This window comes from Acromyrmex echinatior, chromosome 2 (assembly GCF_024713525.1).
Source record: "Acromyrmex echinatior isolate Ae372 chromosome 2, ASM2471352v2, whole genome shotgun sequence".
NCBI classification, from domain to species: Eukaryota; Metazoa; Arthropoda; class Insecta; order Hymenoptera; family Formicidae; genus Acromyrmex; species Acromyrmex echinatior.
The window spans coordinates 2,466,304-2,481,514 of NC_141853.1; the positions used below are offsets into that span (position 1 = coordinate 2,466,304).

A 15,211-nucleotide genomic window follows, 5' to 3' on the forward strand; every position below is an offset into this window, starting at 1 on the left:
TTATAATTCTAGTTATTTATTTTATTATCTTAGAATTACATTCAGAGAAAAGTTTCTTCGGTTAAAAAAAAATTATTTCAACCAAAGAAATTTGTGCATTGCTTAAAGAAAAGTTTCTCTTCGATTTGAATATCATTTCCTTGAAATCAAATAAATTTTTATTATTTTTCTCTATTATATTTTTATTCCAATTTAAAAAGAATCAATGAAACAAATAATTTCTTCAATTTATACATAATTTTTCTTTGGGTGTAAAATAAAATAATCCGTAAAAAATTATTACTCACACTTATTAACTATATTAATGAATGCTTGCACAAGTCATACGGGAGCAATAATACCAATAAATATAACGTTACATTCATAATGTTGTTATAAACGTCGACCGCCGTTTTCTCACTTCATGAGAAGCCATCAAATTTTTATGGCGTGTAAGCGGCGTCATTTTCATTAATGCGGTCTAAGGGTGCACGTTTTGCATCCAAGTGAGATCGCAGGATTTCGTTACCCGCGGCAGCGCAGCAGCAGCCGCGAGTCGTAGCCGGCTCTCCTTGTCATGAATATGCAAATGGTCGCGAGTGTTACCGTTACCGCGTTAATAACCATAAATCGATTACTTTGCCAATTATGTCCGGGTACTCGTGCCTTGCATCGACGACGCGAGCGCGATTTTATTGCGTCGTTGACCGGCCTCGTTGATTTCATTCCGCTATCGTTGTACACGTGGCTCTTTTTTTTTCTTTCCGCCTCAATTCTCACGGCTTGCCGAAATAATTACAAACGGAACGATTGGAATAATATAACGATTAAGGTCATTCAGTTCGGGCTGGCATTGTCTATAAAGCAATTTAAAAAAATATATGCTCTATACCTTGAATAACATACATTCGTTTCAATCTCGAGATGTAATTAGTGCACTGTTATAATGTAATTATACCTTAATCGATTATCTGACAAAATAAGACACGTATAATAATCATATCAATATCAGTGAACTGATGAAGGAAAAGGCAAATCTCTTTGATCTTTCGTCTTGACGGACCTAGAAAGAGTGAAGTAGCTAAATGGGCAGAGAACTCTCTTTCTACTCTTGTTCTATTGGAATTATGTTTCAGGAAAAGGAAAACAGTGTATTCTTTAAAGTCAAGAGCCATCATAGTATTGACTGATACTAACGCAATACAATAATTTTAAACTTACATTATTAGTTATTAGATACAAAATAAAACTTGAAATGTGATTTCTACGTGTATTTTGTGCAAAAGTAATACTCTGAGCACAGATGTATCAATTTAATGACTCAGAGCCCTTGATTAACTACTATCTCCGTAATCGTTCTCTTTCTAGATCTGCCAAGATGTTAATACTCCATCTACTATATGTCGATGATCACGACACAGTGATAACCTGTAAGTTTTGGCACCTTCGAAGAAAATCATGAAAACAATCAATCAAAAGTATTACCTCAAAATAATATAAAATACGTATTATTAAAATGAGGCAACGTGTGTGTTTTGATAATTGTGATCAATCTGCTTGCAAAACGCGCATTAGTGGAAGGCATTCGTAGTAGCACGTCTAGAGAAATACTACGCTATCAGAAAAAATTTAATAAAACAAAAAACGACACAGTAATATAGCACGTACTCTAATATTATTTTTTTTATATTTGCGCTTTTTTTACTTGCGCTGTTTCGTTTTCGTGCTAAACTGTTTTATTTTAAAATAAATGTAAAATAAAACACAGTAAAAGAAATTAATTTGTTAAAACTTACAAAAAGAAGAGCATAAAACCACAGCACAAGATATTCTTTGTGATATTTAATATATAATTATATTAATAAATAATTTAGACGTTTCGGCCACAATCTGGCCATCTTCAGTAAAATTACAAATATCCGTAAAACACAGAATTTACATAAATCTGACATTAAATTCAGCGGTCAAAAATATAAATTTATATAAACGCATTCTTTCCTTTTCTAAGAGTACATCGTAAAACGTGGTTGCAGCGTCAATTATCATATTGCGAATTATGTAGAACAAGAATTTCCAGATTCTAATTTAAAAAATTATATTATTGTTAATATCTTCTAGTCAATTTGATAAGGATTAATAATTCGTTACCTGTTTTACAGACAAAATGATGAATCTTAAGCACTTTCCTCACGCAGATGGAAATTCGTGACATTGTGTATTATTATTTGTCCATAACTTATCTGTCCATAACTATATATATATATCTTTAAAGTTTCCCTTTTATGTCTATCGGAGTGAGGCTCAATACCTTTTTATAAGAGGACCGGCTTTTTCTGTTTAATTATGACGTCGCTAAAATTTATTGTCCTCCATTCAAAAATCGCGTTAAATTTCATATAGAATCTCGTACGTGAATGAAAGGCACGACGACGTTGATTTAAGACCGCTGATAATTATCGCAATTACAACGGCAGGTCTCGTGCAATGTAATAAATAGAAATAAGCGAGCGAGCGAGCGACGCCCTGCTTATTGCGTTCTCCTGCCAGTCTCCGGTTTAATATCATTCTGTCGCATTTCGTGCGCACTCAAAGACGGAATTCGTCGCAATCGTCGACTCGGGCCCGCATAAATACTCACTTAGGCGGCGCATATCGCGACGCGTGATATTATTACCGCGATTAATTTCCCGTCGCTCGTTGACGACGGACAAAAGAGAGTACTCGTCGACGTCTCTATTCCTTTATTGGCATCAATGAACCGTCGTTAGGCACTCCCGATGTACCATTCAATATCGTTACGCCGACACACCAGTTCGCGGCTGATCATTATGGCTTCAAATTGTCATTTATTGTCATATCGTATCGGGAATAGAGAGACTAACATCATTCTGTAGATCGGAGATCATAAACGGAGATGATTTGAATACCATATCGAAAGAAATTCCCTACATATAGGGTGTCCTAAACTTTTTGACACATCGCTTCGTCGAGGCTGGTAGACCGGGCTAAATTGCGTTCGGACATTCTGCTCATTGGGTAATTACAAAAAATTGCAAAAACTGCAAAATGATATCGAGGATTTTGATTCAGTTTAATCCGCTTTACCTGCTCGCAAGCGGTATGTCAAAAAGTTTGGGACACTCTGTATGCGTACATATACAATACACACGATGCATTTGGAGACGTATAAAAAATTTACGCGTTCTCTTTCTGTTACCGATCTCTTCGTGAATTTATCCTTAACGCCTGTTTCTAACAGAAGCTCAGGTGAAATTCAGCATTGGATTTTTTCTTTCGGTTTTCTTTTTTACTTTTTAATTCAGCAGATTAAACCCATAGCGGATTAATTTTGATAGATGATTGAATAAATCAGGTGCAGTTTTGCACGGAGAGACTCGAAATAAAATCCCAGATGTAAAACTACTCGCGTCGCGTTTGCATGCGAGTCACCGCAAAGTCAGGCTCGCTTCGCGCGTCGCACGCACGATTTGCGCACGCATATATCGAGCATTTAGTGAGTCAGCGACAGCCGTGGCATCATCGCGGTCGGCAGAGCTACCGAGAATCCGATGCCACGATGCTCTAACGACACACGCGTGCCTCTGTTCTCTTCTCGATGAACGGCTGCAAACGTTCGACGAGGCTCGCGCCGTCTCCCGTGTTGAATCCGCGGCGTGCAGTGAGTCAGTGAGATCACGCGGCGACACGCTAAATATAATTGACACGAGCGTGTGCAAAGTAACAACGAGAGCACTGCAAGAGTGGTCGACCTAAGGAGGGAGGAGAGAAAAGTAGTAGTTTCGGTCTTTCGTCGTTGCCGGATCGTCGACGATCGAAATCGCGTAATTCTTCGATCGCGGTGGAAGCTCGTTGAGATGAGCGAAACGCGCGAGATCGCACGCGAAATCGTTCCGCACGCACGCAACGCTTCGCTAAATATAGCGCGGACTCGCGATTATTTCGGTATTCCTTGCCGCCGCCACCGTCGCGAATTCTTGCAGCTGCGACTCCTTCATCCGTCCGTCGCGAGTGATATCGAGAGGATTTTAAAGCCAAACGCAGAAAGAGAAAGAGAGAGAGAGAGAGAGAGAGAGAGAGAGAGAGAGAGAGAGAGGGAAAGAGAGGATGATCTCAAGAGCGGCCATAACTAGTGGAGTCGAGCGAGGGAAATAATTCCGCTCGGTTTGTCATTGTCGAAACGCGGGATTGTTTTGCGTCCGACTCAGAAAGGAAGGGGAAGGGAATTTTCAGTGGATTAATAGCCCACAAGAATGTTATATCATAGGTTAAGTACGTTCTCTAATATATTACTAATTAAAAAAAATCTTAGTAATTAAAAAGGAAAGAGTTTTAGAAGGTAGATTAGAATATAACATACACACACGTGAGAATAACATGAGAAACGCAGAACAGAAATCTAAAAAGCAAAAAATCATAAATCTTATTTGTATGAGCTGTTTTTCTTTTTCGTCTAAAATCTATTTCGAAAAATTACTTGACTTAATAGTTATTTAATTTAATTTAATTTATTGCGTACAAATAAGCTTTATATGAAGATTACATGAAAATGACAATATGTGAATGTGAGATATTAATAAGGCTATTGTTATAATGTCTCTCAGGTATCTTGAGTATTATAGAAGAAAAAGAAAAAATAATTTTAAAAATAAATAAATACACGTTTTAGTACATTTTCAGTACATACGTGTATTAGATAAGCTTGCTTATGTTGGATGTCAATTAATTACAATTAGAAGAGCGTCTTTTTTCAAGTCCCTCGACAGAGAGATAAGAAACTACTCTTCTTTTGATTCTTTAGTCGCATTTGCCTTCTGATTAATTACTCTTTGTACTTTATTATTTTACTGTATGTTTGTAACGTTATATTTTGTTTCCTCATAACTTACTGTGATTTATTAGCTTGTTCATGAAGTTTCATCTATTTCATCATTCACAATAATGCTTTAAGAGTGAAAATATTTTATCCTTTTTTGAGATGAAAAAATATAATTAATATATCGCACAATAATTGTGCTATATATAACCAGGGCGATTTTTTTTTCAATCGATTGCACCTTCGATCTTAATGAGATAATGGCTTACTCATCGTTCATTTAGGAGTAAGATAAAATCGGAAGTTATCTTTTTGTGAGAGTCTTCTCGTGGTATTCACCGACAAATTACTGAGAAACTACAAGGGCCTTCAGTCCCTAAAACATTTATCCGCGGCAGTCTCGCGGAATTCCGGCGGAATTCCATTTATCTTCCCTTTCGTTTGCCTTTCCAACGATGGCACTCCTCCCTTTTCAGCCGATGGTTCCGAAGTATTTTGATTTTCTATCAGTCATTCGTGCGTCATGCGATTCGATCAAACTCGGCGTAATAAACAAAGCATCAATTTTTGCGCCACACCCTGCTATCTGTCGATCATGCATGAAATAAATTAGCTTCTAATATTCGACGACAGTAAGCCCTTTTCTTCGTCGAAGAAAAAAAAAATAAAAATTTGCATTCTACTTGTTTTCGATTTATCTTCCCATCCTGTAAGACAACAATTCATATACACACATGGAAAGAACAGTTTTACTGAAGTATGATGGTGAGTCAAGAAGTTTCCTTAATTTTATTCCTTTCAAATTAAGATGGTGTATATTAAAGTTGACTCATCTACGTTATATAAAAATTAGGTCAGATCCAAAAATAATTATATTGGATCATCAATATAATTATCCCTTAGTACACACGATGATTTTTTGGATTCTTTTACTACACATCGTTCATGTCTCGAATTAATTTTCATTTTTACAAGCATACCAAAAAATTATTAAGTAATTTTTATATAGTTTTAGATATTTGTATTTGTGAATAAAAAAATTATATATGATTGTGTATGTTATTAACTAATTTCTAGTTACTAATATTTATAAAAAAAAATTGCATATAGGACACGATATGATTACTTAATTGTACTGAAAGTTATATAGGATACTCAAACATGATGGTAATAGTGATGAAATATGATGAAAAAGTTTTGCTATTAGCTTATTCAAATAACTATGTTTAAATGTTTTGATATAATTATTTAAATAATTCAACATAATTCTTTTCAGATTTTTATCTGACATAAATTTTCATATGTTTTAACAAAACTTTTCTTTCTGTGCATGCAGGATATGTTAAATGCAAATACGATGAAACGTTCTCCAATAGTTTTATTAACTTCGGCTAAAATATTATATAATTTCGAGCAGACATTATGTTAACAGAATTCTAATTCGAAGCACAATTGTAAAGACACATAATGAAAAACTGCAAAGAGAATCATGAATTTTAAAAGTAAATTATCTTAAAATTCAATAGACGCGCTCATCATCATATTATGTAAGTTATTATGTAAGTTTTCAGGAAGAGTCTTCGACTTTCTGCGTTTATATTCGACGAATTCGATCGACTCGACGAATCGGGAAGAAAAAACGCACGGCCGGTTCAAATTGGCGATGTCCATTCGTGGGTGACGGAACGATATTGCGGGAAGGGAGGATAGATGCGCTCTAATATGCAGAAACCATGAGGAAATGTTGGTCGCTACCGTGACGCAATTTCCGGGCACCTCCATCGGAGTTGGCGCACCCAGCGAAAGAGCTGGTGCTCCCGATACCGTCATACTTCGATACATTGCACGTTCTCGCTTTTTTCATCCTTTTTGCTTTATTTCTTCTTTTACACGACGAGATTAAAATCAAAGGGAATTCACGAGAGAAAAATCGAAATCTCTTGCACGCGGGAGAGTTTTCTTCCTAGCCATGCCGTCGTTTCGCGAAACTTCATCGGCAAAGTGTCCGACGAAAATTGGAATTTGCCGTGAGTACCGAATACCGGAAGTTAGATCCGGATTAAGAGAAGAACTTCTCAAAGTGCTTCCGCGTCCTTCTAATTTCGTTTCTCCTTACTGGAGCGCTTTTCCTCGTATTTTTCCCCGGTCTCGTTGCCGAAGCTAAAGCTGTCACTTCGTGACGTTGTTCTTCGACAGGCATTTCCAATTCTCTCGCGAGATGTTCCGTATAGTGTATTCTCGTAAATACTAACAAACTAAGTCACCGTAAAGAGTTGAAGAAACAAATGTTAGACGCGCCTTTCTTACGTGTTTATGTTTGACTTATACCTTAAATGCGTCCCAATGCAATTTCAACTTTCTAGTTTCTTTCTTACATTGTGAAATATCAAAGGATCAAATTTAAACTAATTCCTTAAGTTAAATAATATTTTGTTATTTTTAATTTCTATTTATGTCAAAATGTATTATTTTAATACATTTTAAAATATGTAATTAAAAAAGTAACCACATTTAATCAACCTATTTCTCTATTTTAGTTTCAAAGTAAACAGTGTCTATATTATTATGCACTTAATAAACAATAAATTAAATTTGAATTAAATATAGTACAGTTAATTCTATTGTTTTAGTTAAATTAACGACATAGAATAGAAGCAATGACGACCTAGAATAGGGGATGATTGAAAATGATTCGATATAATTTGTAATTACAAATTTAACAGTATAGCATGATTATTACTTTAATACAGTAACATTTCTTATAACAAGGAATTTACAAAAAGTATATAAATATTTACAAATAAATTGTAAATTTAATTCAATATTTATTCTTATTTTTTGCGCATCAAATAAAGACTATTCTTTTCTATTGAGAAAAAAAAAAATATTTGCAGATTTGCAGATTTTGCTCAAGTCTCTAAAAAGTTAATTAGATACAGAAAATAATTTTGTTATATCAAAATAATTATATAGAAAGCTCAAGTAGTTAGAATGTTAAAATTTTATGCATTATCATCAACGTTTCGACGATTTCAACGTTCTACATAATTATTTTTACGATTCAATACAATTACTTTCAGATCTGTATCTAACTAAATTTTTAGATACTTTAGCAAAATCGTTTCTTTCTGTATATATTTGTTACATTTGTATATGTAAAATGGCTTATCTTGGAAAGGCTAAGGGTTAACGAAATCTCGCAGCCGCCGCTGTGATGAAAATTGAAATTCTCGGAGGATAGTACCTACCTATGAAAGGATTAGTCGGCAAACCCCAGAGGAGGTTGAAACGAGGGGGTTTCGAGCACCGAGAAGGCAGGTAATCGAACCAAAACTAAATCACAACTACCAACTAATTCCGTGAAGTTTGGAACGTCACAAGGTTGGAATGTCTTGGATTGATATCATAGTGGACGGCATCGCGACCAAAAAACAAGATTGCTACCGTAAGTAAGAGGAAAAAAAGAAGAAAGTAGTAGATAAAAAATGGGAATGTTACACTAACTCCGAACCTTGCAATAATAGGCGTAAAATAAATGTAACTCTTTTACAACATATCTTTCATGATAAATTTATAATAGCAATTAATGACAAATTAATTAATTAATATCAATAGCTATTATATTAATATAATAAACCCATTTGAATCATACAATTTGCTAATTGTTAACCCCATTGGTATATGATAACAATACAATTATTTTTAATAATTTTGAAAATAATTTTTATTAGAATATGCAACAATATAAATAATAAAATTTAAAAAATTGATTTTGAAGTATATATAGTTTTCTTAGGCATACACAAATATATTATACAGCAAGTAGATCGTGATTCATAAGAGAAACCTTACATTAAATTATCAAGTATAGATGAACTGAAAGATGAAGGGTATTGACGTAAGAAAGAATAGCACAATAATCGCATACAAAGCATAATATAACAAAAAAATTACATGACAAAAGAGATTTTACGCGAGGCAGAGGAAAATAAAAAATTTAAAAGAAAAAAAGAACAAAAGAAAAAGGAAGAAAATACTTTGATCGCGTTGGGTGAAGTCGTATAATTTATGCGTTCAATACTTACACCGAAAGAGGGAGAGAGAGGGGGGAGGGAGGGAGGGAGGGAGGGAGAGAAAGAGAGAGAGGAGAGAGCGATCGTGGTTGAGAAAGTACCAGCGGTCTTCCTGAAAAAAATATATTAATTCCGAGTTCCTCTAAAAGTTATTGCAAAAGGCGCGGGAAACTGACGCGGCGGGTGGAACTTTTCCGCGGCGATGGAAATGACTTCGGCATAAAATATGACGGCGATGGCACCACCAGACGAGTCGCAGGTGCACCACGGGGTAGGTCACCCGTGATCGCTGCACTCGTCGGCTATTTTAATTCGGGTCGGGAGGAAAAGGGCGGCGAGCTCATTTCCCATGCCTACGGATGGATCTAGAGGACTTCCATAGGAGTGTTTATCGAGGTGGAAAATTAAATTTCCAAATATATAAATTTTATCGCGATCGAAGGATTGACGATACAAAGCTAAACTAACGCTAAACATCTTGAAATTGGATTTTAATGAGCGTACAATTAACAATCTTTTTACCTTTTAATTCTGTAATCTTTCGTTAACGCTTTTTTTAATTCATAATACTAACGCTTCTTAAATTTATAGGTATTAACGCTTTTTTGTATACATTTACAGCATTATTGCATTTATTCTTTAACATATTTTAGATGATAGAAATTTTTTTGCAATAATTCCATAATTATTCAATTTGCTAATTCTTTTGAAAACCCATTTATTTGTATCTCTATGCTCAACTTTTACTATACATTATATGCTATATCAAGCAAGTATTACAATTCTATTATCGTTTTCTAGTCTAATATTTCCATATTGAAATTATTAACAGATGTTGTTTACATTTCCGCAAATACTATTACTACTATAGTTATTAATATCGTTCGTTATGTAGCACAAATTAATATGTTACTGCAATTAGCTTTATTTCCTTTTCATACATAATTACAATCAAAATTAATCTTTATCCAAATCCCGTATTTCGCGTCGAAAACACATGTAATTAAACCCTTTAACTGTGGAAAGTAAACTAGTGGTCTCATGTTTTCATAAAATTGCGATTTTTGTAGTGCAAAAAAGAGCTTAACAAACTGTGAAAGAGTTTAAACACTTCCATTAGCTGTAGCTACATTTAAATGGTATTTCTGGTCGAATAAACGAAATAAATTGGCAATAAATAAATCTTTTGAATCATTATTTTCTGTCCTCTCGTAAAAGCACTCATAAAAGATACTTGATTTTCGATAAAATTGCCAAACTATATCCATAATCACTTCATTTTCCAAATGTAAAGTATTATTACAGTATACTATTTGTATTACAAAAGTATTTTATTTTAAAGGGAAAACGTCTTATTAATCTTCACAATAATTTTGAAATTTATTATGTTAAATAAACTTTCATATATACTTGTTAAAAAAAAGTTATAATACTATAATTATATCGCAATTATCGTATTTTTTTAATGTACATATTAATGTACAAATTTAATACATATATTTTTAATAATTTATAAATTATAGAGTGTCTATATAAATATATGTATTTATATTTAGTTAATTAAATTAAATTTAATTTATTGCATATGAACAAGTTTTATAAAGTCACATATTAAAAATGAGAATGTGAATACGCAAATGGTGACACATCAGTATGGCTACTGTTATAATGCCTATTAAAATAACTATGATTACGTGAAATCAGAAAAAAAACAAAACAATAAAAAATAAATGCATATAACACACAAGACATATACATTTATACATTATATAAGTAAAGATCTATAGTTTATAGATAATCAATTCTTGTTGCTAATTCTGTAATTAAATTTTAAATAATGTCCATTATTTATAATCACATTTCAATACTTTATTATAATGTGCATCTGTAGTCTCGAAATGCACGTAGTTTTGACCGATAGCGAGCAATTCTGTTTGTTACTGAGTAAATGTATACGCTTGAAACGAGAGTGATAAGTTTTCGGCTGGGAGAGAAGAAGTGCGAGAGAGGAAGAAAGAGTACAAGGAATGAAAATGATTCCGGCATGAAGTACGACGGTGATGTCGGCGACGCGCGACGCCACGTTTTTCCTGAATGAATTCGGTCCCGTTTATTTTGCTTATTCGATTTCTCCGACGAAAACACGTCTATCCGTCTTTAGTCGGTCGGCCTTAGGTAGGTGCGGAGGAAGAGATATTTTGGCTCTGAAACATATCCCGTCTGCTGGAGGCTGTTTACGTCTCTCGCATTCGCGTCCTCGTAAGTTCGCGATCTGCTTCGTCGGACTCGATTACGAATGAATCTGTCGTCATTTTCGACATAGTATCTTAAGCCCCTTTTTCTCAACTGGAACGCGCGATATTATACGTATTTAAAATAAAAATTTTCAAATTATAATATGTTAAATCACTTTCGTATAGAGTGCTGCCAATTTAATAAAATTTCTAGATTTTTCAAAAATTTAGAGATTTTTCTTTTTAGCGGGAAATGTTTTTGGGGCTACCAAAAGTTTAGAAGAATTTCCGAATGACTTTTAGAAAGAAAAATACAAAAAAGCTTAAATTACAGTTAAAATATTTAGAAAGTAGCAGTAAGAAGGATAACTTTGGAACAGACTTGGCAAGAATGCTTTTGTAGAACTTGATAATTAGTTTAGTGTTAATTATTTCGGTTCACTGTCCTCTCTGAAATGACGACCGATGATTATTAGTGACAGCGTGTTTTGCGGACACAAAATAATTTTCAGCATCATTGCATCGTTTTAAAGACTTACGTCATCGTGCAATTGCATGAAATGGGAAAGCATCCAACAAGTTTTTTTTTGTCCCTTATCGTTTCGCAATAATTCTTTCCTGCGTCATGGCATGCGAAGTGGCAAAATCACGATTCGCAATCCTATCGCAAAATAATATAGCTTGTCTTTTTCCGCCAGCTATAAACGCGTACGAGTGATTTTTTTATATGAAAAAATATATATTTATTAATATGAAAAGGTATATTTAAACGGCGCGGACAGAAAGTAAAATGTTTCCTATCACAGTTGACATTAATGTATTACAAATTTTTTTTGTAATATATGTACGTCGGTTTACGTAATTTTGCGATAACGTTATGTAACGTTAGCGAATGGTAAAATTAAGATTTGTGATGTTAACATTATTTTAGAATGAGAGAAAATTTTTTCATGTCAAACAAATTATTTAATTAATTGTAATTTGATATTTACTTGTAGTTTAGAATTAACAAGTTTTTTTTCGAAATTTATGCTAATATAAAATTAATATATAGATTAAATTCCCAATGAGAGATATTAGAATTAATGTGTCGTTAATTAATACGCCCATTAATGTTTGCCTTAAAATAGTGCAGAAGTTTTACTATATCGTCAAATTGCTGCTTCGGATGCTCGTGCAGAGTTTCAAAGTGTCGTGTCTCTTTAAAGTAAAAGCGACAGAGAGGCTGCGATCGGGCTCTTAATGGCCATAATAATCCGGTATTTTGAATCGCTTTTGTCATTAGTTCGAGCAGCTCTTCCGATTTCTCGCGCTTTGGCGAAGCTCCAGAGCTATGGAAAAAAAATGAGAAAAAAACAGATGCGTTCGCTGGGCTCTGCAACAAATTTTATTAACGAATTTATTAGATATGAAAGAATTTTGGCATTTTCGTCGTAATTATTTGAGACAAAGTGTTCGTTCCTTCTCAACTGAATACAATAAATTACCCAACATTAAAATTAAAGTTTATTAGCAGCCACTATAATTAAAATCGTAATTCCGTATTTTTGAACTAAATATTTTCGAGTACGCCTATTTTGGCACGAATAAATGCCGACCTGGATCACGTCCCCTCTTTTCAAAAGGACAAATGCAAAAGTGCCGTATAAAAAAAACGTTTATTTCCATCCGACGATATCGAATTCCGCGGCACGATGCACACTCGAGAGTTTATCCGCGTAAATGTCCGTTTTTTGCTCGTATATATACCTGTAACTTCGTGCGGGCTGCTGCTGGCGTGAATGCTTTATTTTACCGAGTCAATCAATCCATCCCCCATTAACGTCCATTAACCATTTAGTTCCTAGAAAATTACTACGTCAATTTACGAATTCGAGGAGTACACAGCTTCTCAAAAATTAATTTCTTTTTTATTGTTTCTAAATAACATTATAAAATTTGAATTTAGTAACAGGTATCTCTTTTAATAAAAGCATTAAGATTAAAAATTTAATAAGATTTGCCAAAGTAAATACAAGTACTTTTTTTTTAATTATTAAATATATGATTAAAAGCGAAAAATTATTGAAATATCTTTTTCAGTAAAAAGTTAAAAATAACATAGGATTAAAAGGATTAAAAGAGATACGAACAAAGGGATCGTCGAGGATGTAATAAAAAAACGTCCATCCTTGGCCTGCTTCCGGTGGTAAAGCAGGGCACGTCGACTAGTTCACCCTGTTTTCGGTGTTTCGCAAACTTTTTGGCCGCGCAATTCGCGCGTTCCCCCGAGCTACTGCGAGACAAACAGCATTAACTTCTCTCGCGACGCTCTCGAATAAAGTTACATAGATTTGTCACAAGACAAAAAGCGAGCACGTTCCGCCCCCACGACCGAGGGTGGCTTCTAGGTTTCTTATACGGGTTTCCTAGACGCCTGAAAAGCGGCTTCCTTCGGGCCCTTTATGTTTTCCTCTCTTGCGTTTCGCCAACTTCCTACTGCGGTTTCCGCTTCTTCCTGCATATAGGAAGTTTCAAAAAATCTACATAATATGAACTAGAAAGTATATTCTGAAGTATTTTGAAAGAGCATTTTCTTCGTCAGAATCAAAATCGAGATCCATTTATGTCTCCAAGTAACAAATAAAAAGTGAAACTTTTCTGACTTCCGTAACAGGATATGTGAGTTGACATTGCTTTAAAATATTTGTCCGTTGAAGACAATAGTTTTAAAACACGTACATACATGCATTATATAGATTTCGATGATAACGTGAATCTCGCAAAACGAAAAAATTGCAATTGTCTCTCTCACAGAAAGCAAGAAATATTTCGTGAAGATTCCCAGAAAAAATTAAAAAATTATGATATATAAAAAATATCTCATTATATAAAAAAAACGAGAAGTACTTGGAAATTGATATCTTTAACAATTGTTGTATCTTTAAAGAACGCAAAAAATATTTTTGAAAGAATTAACTTACATTAATCTCAATTCTATCAGAAGACAAAATCTTAGTACAATATTTTCTATAACTGCTGAAGATTTGTCCAATCACAAAATGTTGGAAAATGTCGCAAATAAAATTCATTGTTAGATATTCGAAAAAAACAAATTATTGAATTATTCCGCTGCATGTTTTTTAATTACAAAAGTTAAAAAGTTTCTCATGCGATTATAAATACAAATCGAATATTTGAAAAGTATTGTTGTATTCCAGCAATATATGTATTACGGAAGCTCTTTTAGATGTCAGAAGTCAAGAAATTCCTAAATAACGTCTAGATATCTAAAAATAATTCTAGAGAAGCCTGCATGGGAATGCGTTCAATCTAGTAACAAGCGAATTCTTGCCGGCTTGAAAGATTGCAAGTGAAACGTTCGTGACTTTAAAGGGGATAAAAGTAATTTCGGGGCATGATTCGATGTAAGTAAATATCATCCCTTCGGCCGCGCATAGAATTCCAAAGTGGCATTGGAAATCTCTTATGGGTACCCGCACTATCGCCATGGTCTTCTCTATTCGCGAAAAAGCGCCGGCGGCTGTTTCAATGCCACAAGAATAAAATTGCAACAAGAGATTGCAGAGGAGGGGTGGAGAAAAGAACGTATTTGAAAAAAGAAAAAAGAAAGAGATAGGATGTATGCGTGTGTCATCTTTCGTAAGAAAAGAGGGTGTATTTAGCATGTAAATTACTTGCGTGTCGAGTTTAAGAATGTGATTTTTCTTTGGACATCGAGGAGCCCGTAACGAAACCGTGGAAAATCGTGAAAGACCATGCTCACTCTAAGCGAGATGGGATTTCACTTTTTTCTGTTCTAAATTAACAACGATAATTAAATTGCGATAATTAAGTTGCAAAGCCGCAACTCACGGTCGTTTCTTTTCCGAGGGTTTCCCGCGGTTTTTTCTTTTATCAGCGCGAGATGAGATCCAACCGAATTCTTTTGAGATATAGAAAAGAGTCAGTGCGCGGCTTTCGACCTGCGCCGTGTATCTCAGCCGGGGTTACTTCGAGTCTTCGCCATTAGTACGCAAGTAAAGGCTATTTTCAACGACGAACTCGTAACCCGATACACGAGCGGCGGGGGCTGTGGCTCCTCGGCTAAG

At 34.4% G+C, this 15,211-nt stretch overlaps 1 protein-coding gene and 1 long non-coding RNA gene across 3 annotated transcripts in view; both read right to left on the reverse strand.

Annotated features, from left to right (window-relative positions):
- Window positions 1-15,211, reverse strand: part of mib1 (E3 ubiquitin-protein ligase mind bomb 1) — a 427,681-nt gene that overhangs the window by 9,179 nt on the left and 403,291 nt on the right. The gene's annotated exons all lie outside the window — the stretch shown is intronic.
- On the reverse strand, window positions 5,773-12,960 carry LOC105145566 (uncharacterized). Its single transcript, XR_846088.2, has 2 exons — window positions 12,870-12,960; window positions 5,773-12,495 (listed from the first exon to the last, which is right to left on the reverse strand). It is a non-coding gene; the product is annotated as an uncharacterized LOC105145566 (long non-coding RNA).